General features: G+C 38.8%; 1 protein-coding gene across 1 annotated transcript in view; it reads right to left on the bottom strand.

The window, feature by feature from the left end:
* PTPRC (protein tyrosine phosphatase receptor type C) overlaps window positions 1-16,180 on the bottom strand; it is a 114,613-nt gene that overhangs the window by 72,312 nt on the left and 26,121 nt on the right. The window lies entirely within an intron of this gene.

The raw sequence follows: 16,180 nt of genomic DNA, 5'->3' as shown, positions 1-16,180 counted from the left end.
TTAGCTGTCTGCAATAATAGTTACATTAAATCCAAATTTACCAGACTATCAGCCTTCCCATTTTCTCTGCTACTTCCATACTGATCTTATCCTTTCTTCTAATCAGGAATGTTCTTTGAACAGGGACACAGAAACATTTACTGCAGATTAAAAATCACAATGAAAGAGAGAAAAATGAACTCACTACTAGATTACTCATGAAAAATGAGATCTGCAGTTAGGACCTACCAAATTTAAAATGGTGTGGCTGATCCTTTCAGATCACATATTCATTTGGCCTTCTCCAAATTTCTACAGTATTCAGAAAGCTCAGTGACAATCATCCTCCTTGGGCAGACCGGTGTTTCCTCTGAATGAGAAGTGCAGAACATAAATCTGAGCAAAAGCAAGAGACTCAATTAAGGATTTCAATTTCATTAAAAGTATTAAAATTAGTAATGATATAAAGCCATAGAGAAGCACTAGAAATTGCATAAATCACTTCTTGTTTAAGGGTATAACTAAGGTCAGCTAACAGGGATGCAGAAATATTGGAAATATATACGTTTAAAGTAACAGTCAGATAAACAGTAGGCTCTTGTGCAAGACAAACTGTGGCAGAGAGCCATGTAAATACTTAATTGATTTAAAGACAGGTAAGAGAAAAGACAACACTGGGAAATCAAACATTCTGAAACAAAAATATTTGTTTCATTATTTTTGTTTTATAGCTTATTTCTATTTCACTGTAGGATATTTTGTAATAACTGCTCAAAGACATTTAGCACAAATCAGCTATTTTAACTGTGTCAGAAAAGCTCAAGAAACATATTGGTGTGGGCTTATAAATACATACAATACATTTACTGCATACAACACAATAAAATAATAGCCAAAAAAAGAGGGAGGGAAGGGAGGGAAAGCTTGTAATCTATCATGGTGAAACAGTCCATGCTGTGATATTCCCAAAATACCTGGAATTCTCGGAGTACATAAGCAGTTGAATCATAACAGCACTAAATCAGTATCAGATTTCTTTATTTAAAAAAAAAGGCAGCTTTTCAAGTGTCTTACAAAGAAATGTCCCAATTTTACAACAGCGAATTTTATAATCTGTGCTCACGTGTACACTGCCAAAAATCTGTTCTCTGCTATTGGTTCTTCAGGTTTGTTTTTTTTTTTTTTTTTAATGATTAAATGTTAGTAATATAAATTCTGGCATAGCAAGAATAGATCATTTTTCCCATATCAAGTGCAGGCTGGCACACTAACTGAGGTCATGTGCTCTTTCCCGCACAAGATCAGCATAAAATATTTGCACATCCTCTTTCTGCCTTATAGCAAGTGTTATTTCCTATACTTAGTACGTTAGGAAATATCACAGAAGAAACCCCATACAACAATTGTTTGGCAAGAGGGTCTGTCTGTCATCTTCTCACAAGAAGATCCACCTTCAAGTTTAAGAAATTCTGAGTTAAAATATAGAGGCATTATTTTAAACCAGTTTTTATGCAAAACAAGAAAAACTTACTAGTTAAACATTGCCAGTTCATAAAGTCAGCCTATCAAGCCTGTAAACAAGTAAATGAAAATTAAGGTTTTTTTTCCTTCAGACAAAGGTATACCAAGAAAGAGGTGGGACTTCCGTCTCCATTCCATTTCATTTGCATGAGGAACACAAGCAGGGTGAGAAAAGAGAAGTTGCAAAATGAGGTAGGAAGAGCTTTTCTCTGCTGTGTCTACAGTGAGCTCTGCTCTGCTCCAAGGGGTAACTTGAAGTAGAAAAAGTGTTTCTGAGAAATTCTGGTTTTGATATATTTTCTGGCTCAGTGTTGGAAAGCTTAGCAGGCTGAAAATGTAAATATTCTTTATCTAGCCATCCAGCGACATGAACTCGCTGTAGATCACACATCTTTACCTGTTTACCTATTGTCAAGGGGTTTATGCTTTCATTAACAAATTAATTAAGGAAGAAAATAATTTGCTTTGCACAATCTACAATAGTTAAACTGTGTAAAACCAGTTTTATAAATTATCTACACCAATCTTAAAAACCTCTTAAAATTGCTTATTGATCAAGTAAAAGCTCAAAAGGAAAAAACAAGATGTCCTGTCAATCAGATTATCTATCTTTAAGCCAAACAAATACCCACTTAAACCACTTTACTGCTGATGGTTTATATATTGGAAGCAAGTTTTGTTTAACTGCAACATTGGATACATTTAATGCCTTTACTGTCAATTACACCACAAAAGACCAACAGTGTTTTCAGATGGTCAGTTTAAGACTATTAGGCCTAAAAAAAAAAGTTATAACTGAAAAACAAAAACTCCTGACTGCTGCTTTCTGCTTCTGCCTCCACCTGGCCTGCAAAGTAATGCGGCTCGCAGCTTTCCAAGCTGGTTTCACTTTCTGGTTCCTGTCTGATAATTACCAAGGCCCATCAACAGAGCAGAGTTGCAAAATTCGTAACTGGGGGTGTGAATGTAACCTTTTCTGGTTTACCGAAATCCAAGCTACACAGGTGAAGCCACATTTTCACTCATTTGTCTCTGGTATTTTCTTTCAAGGCAGAATTTCTGGAGATCAGCCAAGGCATTTTGAAGCAGCCCACTGCAGGTCCCTGATGTTAAGAAATACCCCGGGAGCTGAAAGCAGTGTGGATATCCAGCTCCACACTCCCCAACCTCAATTTAATTGAAACCTTTTATGGCAGTGCATGCCGCCTTAACTTTGAATTGCCTGAATGAAAAGGCTGGTCCTTGGGGTACAATCTAATTAATAATTTGTATTTCATTTTGTACATCAGAGGTACCAAGCTCCTTATCACCAGTCTGGCTTTGTATCTGAAGTGCCACGGGAGCCAGCACTTTCTTACTGGAATTAGAAAAGTACAGAGACAGATAAATATTACCCAAATTCTCATCTAAGGGCTACTTTAAAGATTCAGCAAAACCTTTTCAGTCAGTCACCCCAGGTGCTCCTAAATTGAAAAGCTGGTTTCTTAGTTCTTGTCACAGTACATTGAGTGATTTGAAGTTTGCACTGAACTAAAGCCTACCTGACACCGACTCTCAGGTCCTGCAGGACCAACAAACCCTGCTTGGGGCAGTGGAGGGTTGCAGAAGTGTGCAGGAATTTGAAGTTCTGTCCAGTCCACGTGTTCTGGGCAGAATGTAAATATGTGTGGGAGGGAAGTGGGAGGAGGAAAACAGAGGAAAGTAGATCATGCAGTAGGAAGTGGTGACCACCCAGACCACTGCAGATGAAAGCAAGATGCTGGTAGAGAAAGCATGAACACTCATACAATGTGCTTCACTATACGCAATTCCATCCAGGTGTAAGGTGGTTGTGCTCTACACTCAGCTCAACCGGCATTTGGGAGGTCCCAAGGACTGTTACAAAGGTGTAATGATACACAGAATTCTCAGTGTGTGTGTCAGTGAATATAGGAACATGTATACGAGTATATTACACGTGTGTAAGTTGCAAAATAGTTGTCAATTTTGTCTGAAAGGGTTATCAGGCTTAAAGGATTCTTTACATGTTCCATGCTTGTATAACATGGAACATACTCTGTGTTCCAGGTTACACAAAAACATCATATACTCATTTTAAGCAACTCCTACTGCCCAGCTCAGCAAAGTTAATGTTCATATTTGCTGTTAAAATTAATGTTGATAGCATTTACAGGGTCACTTCTTGGAAGCTTTAAGCTCTATGAACCACAGGAAATACATATCTAGCAGCAGACCCGGTAACTTAGATTTATAGCTTGACCTTGAACGATGGGAAAAGATTTTATAACATTCCAGATTTATGATTCTCCTTCCTGGAGACCCTGACTGTAAAAATGAGGTTGGACTTCAAGAAGCCAGTTCACTTCTGTTTTTTTTTTTTTTTACCAACAAGATGGTGTCCTTGAGCTTTAGGAATCTCATAAAAATTCAATATAAGCTGGACAAGCTTTCAAGTAATCTATGTGCTCCTCTTAATTGTCTTATAGCTAAAGGCTTTAAATCCAAGATGAGGTATGCACTTCCTTATGTCCAGAAATGCATAGAGTCACTGAGGAAAAATTCAAGCTTTTATTACAAAGCTTTCTTGAGATGATGTTTTTTTCTCCATATCCAAACTGTAAATGTACCTTTTCTCTTTCTATGTTTGTAGCCTACAAACCTTCACACTATAACATACCAGCAGTTTCAAAATCATATCAAACAAAATAGCCATTCTTAGCCACAGAAAAAAAATCAGAGGTAAATGCTTCAAAACTGTATGGCCTCACTCCTGCATGATGTGTAAAACAGATCCCTTGTCCTGCAGTCAATAAAACCTGCTAGAATAGGATTTCACCACAGAAAACTCAAACACAACTGTTGTTCACTTGACAGCTTAAACTGATAATGATAAACACCCTAATAATGAATTATTTCCTCTATTTAGGGCACAAGACAAAAAACTACCTATATGTTATTGCATTGTTTTCTGTAACGGAGTTTTCCACCTCCCATTTATCTTATTTATAAAAGTATAGGGAATTGGAGCACATGATGAAGAAGCAGAGAATGAGGAAACTATGCCAGTCTAAACCAAAAGAAATGTTAATGTTGTCTTGAACAACCTGGTGGGTGGTTATAGAAAAGACAGAGTCAAACACTTCTCAGAGGTGCAAAATGACAAAGATGAAGAACAACAGGCACCAACTGCATCAGGCAAAGTTATGACTCTATACCAAGAACCAAAATTTCATGAAAACTGTCATGTGGTGGAATGAGCTGCCCAGAGCAGCTGCAGAGCATCCATCCTCAGAGGCAGAACTCATTAGGGAAGGCTGCAAGCAGCTAACGCTCCTCTGAGCAAGGGATCCAGGCAGATGATGTCCTAGCTTATTTTGTAGCTTTGTAACACTATTACATAAATATAAATCAGAAGAGTTTTTCCAAGGGGGGAAAGGGTGAGAAGTTTCTGATTTTTTATTTTTTTTTTAGACTTGTTTTTTTGGTTGTTTTCAACAACTTCAGAAATTGAAAGTTTACTTTACAGTTACTTTCCCTTTCTTACTTTTCAGGAGTAACTATAAAAACCTCAGTTTTTTTTTTCTTCAAAGCATTACTAGGACTAGATTTCAAATTATCAGAGGTTCTCTGTTTTTTTTAGGGCCACTGACTGACCACAATAAAAAGGTATTGAGGCATTAGATGTATTTGTTTGAAATACCTGATATTGAAATTCACACAGTTCTTCAAGGAGAATTCCTAACAAGAAGGATTTCTGACAGGGAGTCTACAAGATTTACTTTGAAGAAAAAAATGTGTGTTTAAGAGACCCACGAATCTTCAAAAGAACACCTCCTTCAAAAGGCCCCACCTCACAGCTATAAGGCATTTTTTCAGAAGTTAATGTATTTACATAAAGTGGAAAGACTTGCAAAACCGTACGAGGCAATTACTGGAAGTATTGAACAAAATGATCCTGAGTCTCCTTGTTTTGTTTTCTGTGGTTTTTTTTTTCTTTCTTTCAGCTACACTAAGACTATAGGCCAAATCCTGTAGTCTTTACTAAATAAATGAATAAATAAATTAATAGAAAATTACAGACATCCTGCTGGCCTTCTGCACAAAGAAAATGAATACTCCATGTGGTGAAGGACAGAAAGAAAAGGAGCTTGAAAATGCCGTCCATATGGAAAGATAAACTGCATTTAAAATGCACCCAATAAACAGCAGAGATGTATTACAGTGCATTTGAGCAGCTTTGAAATTTTCATGCTGTTGCTGGCATTTTTATAACTATCTGTGTCTACACAGACACGTATATGCACATGTACACACACTTCCTTCCACATAGATCTATCCAGATATCCCTTCTTATTTTTAGTAATAACACACTGAAACCTACATACTCTCTGGTATCACTAGTTAATTGTTTCCTGAGATAGTGCTCTAGAGTCTTCCATATTGCTACATGTTTTAAATCAACTTTGGAAACATATTAAAACTCTATTTCAGGAAGAGAAGAGTAGAAAAAAGATATGGATAAGCAGTAGTGTCTAGCTAGGCAATTCAAAGTCATCCTTGCATTTATTTTTGGCTTTTCTCTTAAAAACCTTTATTCTTCTTCTGGTTTATACATAAATACTTCTGCCTTCTGAATCCCACATTCATATTTCTCATTATCTCTGGAATTAGCCCTAAGATGGTTCAGGGAGAGGGGGAGAGACTTTTAAACTATTTTTGCAGCACACAGTAGGACTGGTAGAGCTTTTCATCAACAAGTGTGTACACACCAACACGTGTTCACACCAACCACATCTTCCAGTGAAGATTCTTCCCTGATCTGTAACTGCCACTAAGGACTGAAAAAAATTCCACACTACAAAACATGGCAGAAGGAGCATCTGCTGCTTTTGTACAGCAGCTCTCTAGATTTCATCAAGGAAATCTCTTCCCACTACTGTAAACACTGTAGCATTGTTCAGCCTACACACAATCAGAATAACATATTTTATATTTTAATTTGGCAATGCTTTCCAGCGCAGCAAGAACACCTAGAAAGTAAGATAAGGCTACCCAATATCTCCATTCATTCCCATTCACCTCCCTTACCAACTATGAATTTTTAATTAAATAAAAATCGTATTCATTTTTAAAACTATCTTAAATAATTAAAAACATTACTAACCACCAGTCAGTTCCCACTAAATCAATCACAGTAGCTGAATGCCTCATACTGTTCAAAATCATGTTGCGTATTTGAAGAACAAAAATATGACAATCCATTTTTCTATATGTCATGCCCAGCATACAAATATTATGAAAAAGTGAAGGTTCTGTTGTTGCAAATATCTACATAGCTAAGATGATTACATACATTATTATCTCCTAAGTACTCCCTGCATAATTAATAAGTTAGCTCTGAAATGCTAGGACTCTGAAGTGACATCCCTTCTTGTGGAAACTTGGATGGTGAATTCTGGTATTTATGAATCAGCAACTGAATACAGTGTTCTTTTAATATAGAGAGCTTATAGATTTACATACTGAGCTATAACTGAAAGCAGTTTGCAGAATTGTGTATGAAGCTTGTGGCACCTTAAATTTATTTATTATGAAAAACCAGTCCTTTATAATTAATACTATGCTTTTCAGGTTTTTGCTTTAAACTTCAATTTTATGTTTTGGTTTTCAAATAGATAAATATCCATATTTCCTGCCTATTTGATATAGTGGTTTTGAGATAAAAATATTTCCACTATATATTTCTGATACCATTATTTTATCAATAATGATACCACGTATGACAATATAAATACAGCAGAGGAACTTCAAGATACCACAAACTATGCAGAAGAAAAAAAAAAAAGGCTTTCAAAAAGTCATTTCTTAAATCTGGCATATGATTTAAGATAACTGCACAATATAATAATCAAATTGTAGGGGGAAGAAAAGATAGGTAACATGACCTTTAAAGTCAGTACCAATCACTGACAGAGATGTAGGCACACTCTATACTGAAACTGCAGAAATTCTGCAATTAGAAGTTGCAGAATTAGAAATTCTTTCTATTTTTATGGCATTTCACTTAGAAAACAAACAAAAAGAACAAAAAAACCCCACACCTCTGGAATGAACAGTCTATGAAGAAAAAATATTTTACTTTATAATTTCAAAACTAAAGCAAATGTTTCATTCATGCCATGCTGGAGTGACCCTTACTGCCTTTTTTCCCCTCAGTCATGCCACTCTGAAGGGAATCTGAAATATTTCTGCTTCAAAAAATTCTTTTTAACGTGGAAGTTTCATCCAAATGCAGAGCCAGCTGCCACTCACCTTCTACTAAAACTCTGAGCATTAGAAGTCTGTGTAATCGCTGCAGTAAATGCAATGAAATCTTCCAGCCATTTCCCAATACTTAGACTTTCCTTTGCTCAAATTTCAAAGTCTGCCACTTAAAGGTTTCTGTGCAGAGGCTGTGATTTAGTAACATTACTGAAAACCATAGGTGTAAAAATACTTAACTGAGCTCTTGGTGCTTTTGTAGGAGAAAATACAACCTTGCCATTTTCCTACGTGGATATTAATGCAAGCTGGAGAACACCACCTCTAGGAGGCATTTAGAGACTAGATGTGTGCAGCCGTTTTCTCACTTTACATGCCTTGAACAAGCACCAGAAGCGAAACTTCACTCATTAAAGGAAGGTGGGTGCACTGCTTGTTCCCCACTGCTGCCTGCAGCTGTTAGACAACCTGAGAGACGTCATGCAGTACAGGAAAGGACTGTCTCATCTCTGCATCCTCTCTAGACCAGGACACAGACAGGCTGTGTGTAGACTGTGTAGAAGAGGTCCTGTCACGCCATAGCACGCATATTTCTTGCCTCTGGGGAGTGAGGACACTTCTTTGCTGCAACACTAACTTGTTCCTTCAGAGTTTCAAGCAAACTGCTGGTAGATGGGAATTAAAGCATTCGTGTCCTCAAATGCTGGTAGGATTCAACATGCTCAAATCATGTTCCTGCAGATAGGTCCAAAGGTTCCCCTTACACCCTTGCAAGATTATTTTTCAGTTCAGTTTTCTGCCATAAACATAGATTCTTTGACAGGGGAGCATGTTAAGATGTTATTAAGATTTGTGAGCTTAAAACCAGCACAACATACATCTAGCCACAGGCATGAGTATATTTTCACACAAACCTTTGGTTTGTTGGTAATGAGTGTATCAGGTACTGTCTAGGGAGGGAGAGGTTTCCCATAACCAAGTCATCCCTTTATATTTTTTCATCTTCAAACTTCAAAAGAGCAAAAATCTGTATAGAGGAAGTCAAAGTTACTGTAAAGTGTGAGGTTTCTGAGCTACTTACCGCCAGCTCCCCTCCCACCCTTCAATTCACATACCTATTGGCACAAGTCTCTATGCTGTAGAGCCTTGCTGTTTCTTCAGTATCATTGCTGTAAAAACAAGCGTTTCACATACTGAAGAACTACAAAAACATAAATGTGAGACAGTCAGGAGAAAACAGTGATACCAAAGATATTGAAGTAAGAGGAGGTAATTTATTTTGGGAAATTACAGGGAAATTATAGAGAACTACCTGTAATGCTTCAAAACAGTCCCGACCTTTTTTTTTTTTTTCTGGAATATTTAAGACATAGTATGCACATGATGAAAAATATATCAATGGGTTGTTACTGTAGTCAGTTTCTGCAACTCCCAAAAATCTTGACAACGTAACGCAACACAGTTATATGATGTACAGAGGTGAGTCCTTCCTGCCCCACCTCACTGCAGCTCACAAGGAGAAAGCCTTGTCTTTTCATCACCATTTCTACACCTCTCCTTCCCAGGTGAGATTCATAAACACAGCTGTGGGGATGAGAAAAAGGGCTGCAGTGCCACACATGCAGGTGGGTGCAGAAGCTCACCTGAGAGTCACACCGAACACAAGGGTCTGGACAGCCAGCGCTGACAGAGAGCCACTGGCACCTACAAAACGCAAGCGCTGCTCTCCACACCATCACAGGTTATTTCATAAAGCCAGAGTCAGCTTTGTTCTGCAAGCAAGGAGCCGTCGAGTGGCTAGAAAGAGGCAGAGAAAGAATAATTTCTGAGAGTCTCAGTACTTTGGCATAAGCTGTTCACCCCTACCTAGAAAAGGGGGAGAAAGGAAAAGGACAGCCAAACTGCTGTAATATTCTGTATTCTAGGACACATATCTACAATTACCTCTGCTATTAAGAGGAGGATCTCGGGTGGCTTGGAAGGAAGAGATCCAGTAGGAGACACTGACATAATAAAAGCTGTTACTTGTTAGGCCTTTACTAAAGAATTTCAATGGATTTAATTTAATTTCAAGAGGGTTTTGAGAGCCAATATTCTGTAGCCTTTTATCAAGGGTTACCTTACATTAAAAAAAGGAAGCTTCATGCTTATGGTATCTTTTGAGGTTTTTTAAAGCAATGATTTCTTTCTTTTGAGAGACTTCTATTATAGCCTCTGCAAGGCTCTGTGAGAGAAGGTTTAATCCATGCTGCTTCTGCTGTTACCCATAGTGTCAAAAAAAGAGCAAATATTCACAATATCCTCAGACACAAATACAGAGAATACTTTTGTGCTTTCATACTAGTCTAATTCCAATTCCTTCTCTAGAAAAATAAATCTTTCCAGCCATATATTTCAAAGATAAGTTAGGCTCAGAAGAACCAAATTAGGCTCAGAAAAACCAAATTGATAATAATTCTACTACACTGTCATTTCCAAATCCTGTCTGGCCATATATTTACTAGAGAAAAGTTTTCATAACAACACTAACTATATATTAATGAAATTCCATCTTAAATTAAAAATAGAAATTATTTAAAAAAAAAAAAGTCACATGTAAAGTCACATGTTTTGTTCTCGTCATGGCTTCAGAATAGCACAAGTGGGAGGTCAGACATTTCCTTTCAAATGCCGTGTGATACAAGAAATCTTGTGTCTCTTCTCAAGGTCACAAAATGCTCCTTGTAGGTAGACAAGGAACTTCCAGAACATTCCTACTGTACAATACTTTGTTCCTTGCCTCTCCCAGGCAAAGTCTGACCCCTAAAACTTCTGTGCAATAACCACAGAAATATGGAGCCAACACCTTCACAGGAGCTGTGAGGGACACACAGGAAGAGCTCTGCCATGGTGGTTCCTGCTCCAAGATCCACCATTAAAAGCACAATTCCTGTCAGAAATGCACCATTTCAGCCTATTACACTTGCAGGACAATGATACACAACATTTTTGACCTATCTCTGGATCACCACTGCTGTTATTTTCCATCCCACACAAAGGACAACCTCAAACAACACTGGGCCAAAAGCAAAGTTTAGAGCGGAGTCTCTCCCTTCCCCCTGAAGGATGTTCTGAGGGCCTCCACTGGCTCCCGCCAGCTTCAGCTTCCCATCCCAATCCCACTACCTCAAACCCGGCCCACAACCCCACACCTCGCTCCCTCCCCACCCCCATGGGGCAGCCCAGCAGCTCAACGCCTGACGAGGCACAAGTGGCAGAGAAGCGGGGTCCCAAGCTTTGCTGTGCGATGGTCACCTCCTGCATTTAACCAAGAGCAGATTATCTGCGGAGGCCGCTGGCTCCAGGGAGCATGGCTTCCTTCAACGCACAAACCTCGCACCCCTGCACAGTGCTGCTTTTAGCCAGCTGTACGCATTAGCTAACTCTGCCTCTGATCGCAGTTCGCGTATTTTCCCTCACAAGTTCTGCCACAGTATTTGCATTTTAAAGAGTACCACATGCACAAAGTAATGCTTTAAAAATTATCGTACTGGATTAGAAACACTGACAGGTTGGTAATGCATGATGCTGCCTTAGAGAAAATAATCTGATGCCATTTTTGTAGCCGTAGCCCTGAAAATATAAGGAAAATATAAGGAAAGTTTGTCAGGAAGGCCTAAGACACATCTCCTTGCTGGATAAAGCAGCAAAATTGCTCACAGTAGGAAAATGTGAAGCGTGCTGTATGCAGACGTGCTGGCGTGTTTTACACTCTGCACACAGCAGAATAAATCAACCAGCTTTTAAAGAAATCTGACACTAGAAGTCAGACACATTTAATGTGCTATAGCTGTGCTCAGTTTAGCTAAGCTCTGAAATTACTTGCAAGTGAAGTGTTTGAAAGAAAAGCAAAACTAAAGGTGAATTTTGATCTTTTTTTCCAAGCCCATAAGAGAGATAAATGCTTTACACAGAACATGCAGAGATCCTTAGCAGCAGAATTACTTTTTGCAAAGCAAAACTCAAACCCCTATGAGTTACTGAGGACCAGCTAAAACAAAAAAGGAAGAAGAAGAAAAGTGTGTTTACTGCATGACAGCTTGACAAGAAAAGTCCTTCCCCTTCTAAGATGAGGAACTGCCTGACATGCAAGACTTGCTATTCTCGCAGCCACATCAGGAGCGAGAGAGAGAACAGAAATACTGGAGATATTATGTAAGGCGGTGAATAGGCTAAAATTAGTTAATGTTCCAATTTCTTTTATGAAGAGAGGGCAAGTTCTAGTTTTTTTAATTAAACCAAAAATCCTAGAAGGCACTGGAAAACAGAGATCTAAATCTCAGTGCACAAACATCTGCTTGTGTACATACACATGTACTAGCATAAGTACACATACATATTTCTTGTTTTAAGAACACTAATTCATAAGCAGATCTTACAAAATAAGGAGTAAAACACCCCCATCACTTTCATAATTGCACCAGGAATAATGTCAGGAAATTTTACAGGGGCTAGCTTAGCTAAGGCAACATCTCCTCTGGTCTTAAATACAGACTGCCAGTACTCATCATTTTTCGACCCCATGTTTTGTGTCTTACCTTTCCAAATAATCACTTGCTTTATAAGGACTAAAATGAACAGCTTTCCCTCTTCATACTGTAGTATTATTATTTTCACTAGAAGAAAGGAAATCCTTATTCTTTTTAGTCACTTTCAGTTTAAGCTGGTGTTACTCAGAGCTGTAATGAAATACAATGAAAAGACTGAGCAAAAATTAATATTTTGTCAAAGTTCAGCAAATTGGTTTAAATGACCTTGAGCTATAGACAAAGCAGCAACACGTAAGTACAGTACAGAGAACTATAGCTTCAGCTCCTCTACGCTGCAAAGTTGAACTATTTTCTTTGTGCTATCTTTGTTGATCTTTGTAGATCTAATTTGAGACAGCACTGAAATTTTCTGATATACTACGCTTCGATTTCTTCAAGTGAATGCTGAGCTGTGACATGGATGCAAGATGTTGGTTAGCCTACCTAGTTCAAAATACACTTATATGACTTCCCACTTCCCCTCCCTGCCTGCATGCAAGCACTAGTGAGGCTGCAAACTTCTTTTGAGGAAGGCAGCAATGCTAAAAATCCTCAGAAGGATGTAATAAGGGAAGAGACATGTTCTGTATGCAGAAGGGTGGGCAAGAAGATGGCAAATAGCTGCATTGGGAAAAGAAAAAAGAGGAAACATTATTTGAAATTGAACATTGCATGCTGACTCTGGCTGGGATGGAGTTAATTGCTTCATTGCAGCCCACAAATGTTGGGCTTGTGACCAAAACTGTGTTGATAGCACACCAATGTTTTAGGTGCTGCTGAGCAGCACTTGCAGGGTGTCAAGGCTGTCCCTGTCCCTCCCTCTGCAGCCCTGGGGAGCAGGCTGGGGTGGCCAGGAGGCTGGAGGGGACACAGCCAGGACAGCAGCCTGAACTAACCACAGGGACATGCCACGTAATACAGGACTCAGCAATAACACCAGGGGTTTGGTCTTTCCAAAGCAGACGCTATTTGGAGGCTGACTGGGCATTGGTCTGCTTGTGGGAGGTGATGAGTGACTGCATCGCTTTGCCTCTCCCCACCCCTCCTCCTCACCTTTTAAACTGTTTTTATCTTGACCCACAAGTTTTCTTAATTTTGCTCTTTTGATTCTCTCCCCCATGCCATTGCAGGGGAGTGAGCAATCTGCTATGTGGGGGCTTCCTTTCTTACTTGCTGGCTGGGGTGAACACACCATACACTGAGAATAAGAAATAAAATCACAACTGTACTGATGGTCAAGTTATAAATTAACCTGGCAGTTTTAGAGACTACAGCTTTTTTTAACCCTTTTTTAAAAAAATATTTTTAACTTTTGTTATTGTTTACTGGAATTATTGCATGGGTAGTGGAAAAAAAAAATAAAATGAAGACTTATTTTCTTAATTTTTCTCCTGGGAGTTGAAGAGAATTTTAGAAAATACAATTAAATACCCAGCTCAACACTGGCTTTTTCTGAATACTAAACGAACTATATTTGCAAATATAATTACTCATATCTAGACACAGTCCAAATTCAGGAAAAAATACGACTTGGTTTAGAGGTTCGATATAGGGTAGGCAGACTGCTGTGCCAGCTGAAGCTGGGGCTGCGTCATGAGACTTGGCCAGCAGTCACTAAGCTCACCCAGACAGTATGGCAGCCACCCATCTCTGGCAATGTTTTAATATTTATTCATTTTTGCTTACCTATTTGTTCCATATTTTTCAGGCCTCTGGGTGAAATTCAGGATGCTGACATCAACTGTGTTGATGTGAGAAGAACTCTTTCTCAGTGTCACTGTCAGAAAATGCTGCAGCGAGAATCCTAGCTTGCAGACGTAATTACAACTCCAGTACAAAGTTCATAACTATTATTCTTTTAATATAAGCAAATGTGGATGCTGAATTCAGAGAGAAAAGGCCATGATTTATAGAAATGTGATGCTTTTCACTGTGTACATTTTAATTTATGCACAAAGACCTTTCAACGTTGAAGCTGAAAGCCCACTACTCTTTCTTGACATGATAGATCTTACTGCAAGTGAAGGTGCTCCATTTTCACCAGAAAAGCAGTCCCCATTGTGATGCAGGATGCTGTGCAGGTGTGCACTCTGCTTTTCCTTACTTAGGCCTTTCTAGAGCAACAAAACAAAAGGCGCAGACTGACACACAAAAGCATCCGCACCAGCTGCCCTGCCTGATGTGCTGCTGATTTAACACTTTATCATTAAATCAATGTCACTGCCTGAACAAAGCGTACTACTTAGTAGTCATAACTTCTCATTTGGAAAGACTATTTTTTATAATAAAAAAGTGATTAAAAAATATATGTGCTTTGGAAAATATAGCCACAGAGACAATGCAATTCAGCGGAAACTCTGCCAGCTGCCCTCCTACATACAGGAGAGCCTGTGCACCCTTAAACCACAATAAAAGGATGCCACAGCATTGCCTTCACTGCTCAGTGGTAGATTGACTGAGAAGTTGTTATGCTAGGCAAGGCTCAGTCTGCGTAACAGCAACCAGATTTTCTTCCAAATAAAATAAACCAATCTACCTGGGTTGAATTTACCCACCGGCCCTGATCTTGCTGCTGCAGGGAGCAGCCAGCAGCTGCACAACCTCCATCTCAGCTGGAAATGCCTGATTTAGAGCACCTCTGCTGGTTTAGCTGTGGGTGAGCAGAGGGAGCTCAGCACAGTCTCTCATCTCTAGTAAGACTCTTCATTTCCTTGTTCCACGTCTTTGCTTTGGGGGAGCGAGAATCCCAGAACTGAGAACATTTTTCCCTTTCTGTCTGTGGAGATAACCAGAAAAAGTTCAGGAAACTCCAGGGACTGAAATACCTGGGTGAGATACAGAGAAGAAAAGGGAGGAGGATTTTTTTAGAAACAAAACATACCAAACTTCTCTCTGCCCTCACTCCCTCTGGTAATACCTCTCCACTGCTCCTCCCCGCCATCACCAGTCACCACAACGGCTTCTCTAATTAAATGAGTCTGGAGCTGACTTGGAAAGAAAGCCAGTGACTGCAGCACAGAGGAGTTTCTTATTAGCTTGCGTGATGGAGTAGGAGACTGTTTGGTCAGTTGGTGTCTTAACCTACTTACTTTATTTTAATGAATTATCCATGAAGTGGGATTCACAGAGGTGCGATGTCAACACAGCCTGAGATCATCACCACCATCATTAGACAGGCTTTAAAATTAGGTCTCAGTGCTAGTACTTTGTGTGGAGTCTAACAAAATGTGTATAAGCACCAGCCAAAATAAATGCTCATCATCTCCCCTGCAGAGGTGAACCAGTACCTGTCTGATGCTGTGAGGAACGCCAGCATGGCCTGCCACCACCTTGTGTCTTAACTAGCTACAAGGAAAATTATAAACTGAGATTTTTGTTTTATTCAGCAAAACACTGAAACATATGAACTGTGATATCTGTAGCTCACATGATCTGCTCAATAAATATATGAATTTTTTAAACAACAAAAGCTCTTTGTAATCTGTTCATGTGGATTTTTTTCTATAAAAATTCATCATATAGAGCTATTTTATCTGAAATATTAATTAAAACTAACAGATTGTAAATATCAAAATTCACATCGTTACTGAGGTCTATATAACATATTTACAGCACTGAGAACCACTCTGAAAAAAAATCAAATGGTCTGACTCCTGATGCTTTCACCAAAATCTAGAAACTCTGAAGCCATTTAGTCTGCTAGCCATTTTGTAACATTTCTTATAAGCAATGAGATTTGCTTGGCAAGACCCTTTGCCCGGAATATACTTCTGATGTCTAAGACAAGCCTGACATTTTTGCTTCCTATTTAATTTTTAAGTAACTACTGCTCTTATATTTCTGAGCCCAAG

This window comes from Columba livia, chromosome 8 (genome assembly GCF_036013475.1).
Source record: "Columba livia isolate bColLiv1 breed racing homer chromosome 8, bColLiv1.pat.W.v2, whole genome shotgun sequence".
Lineage (NCBI taxonomy): Eukaryota > Metazoa > Chordata > Aves > Columbiformes > Columbidae > Columba > Columba livia.
The sequence above is the reverse complement of the archived record's forward strand: the minus strand, read 5'-3'. Positions and strand labels throughout refer to the sequence as shown.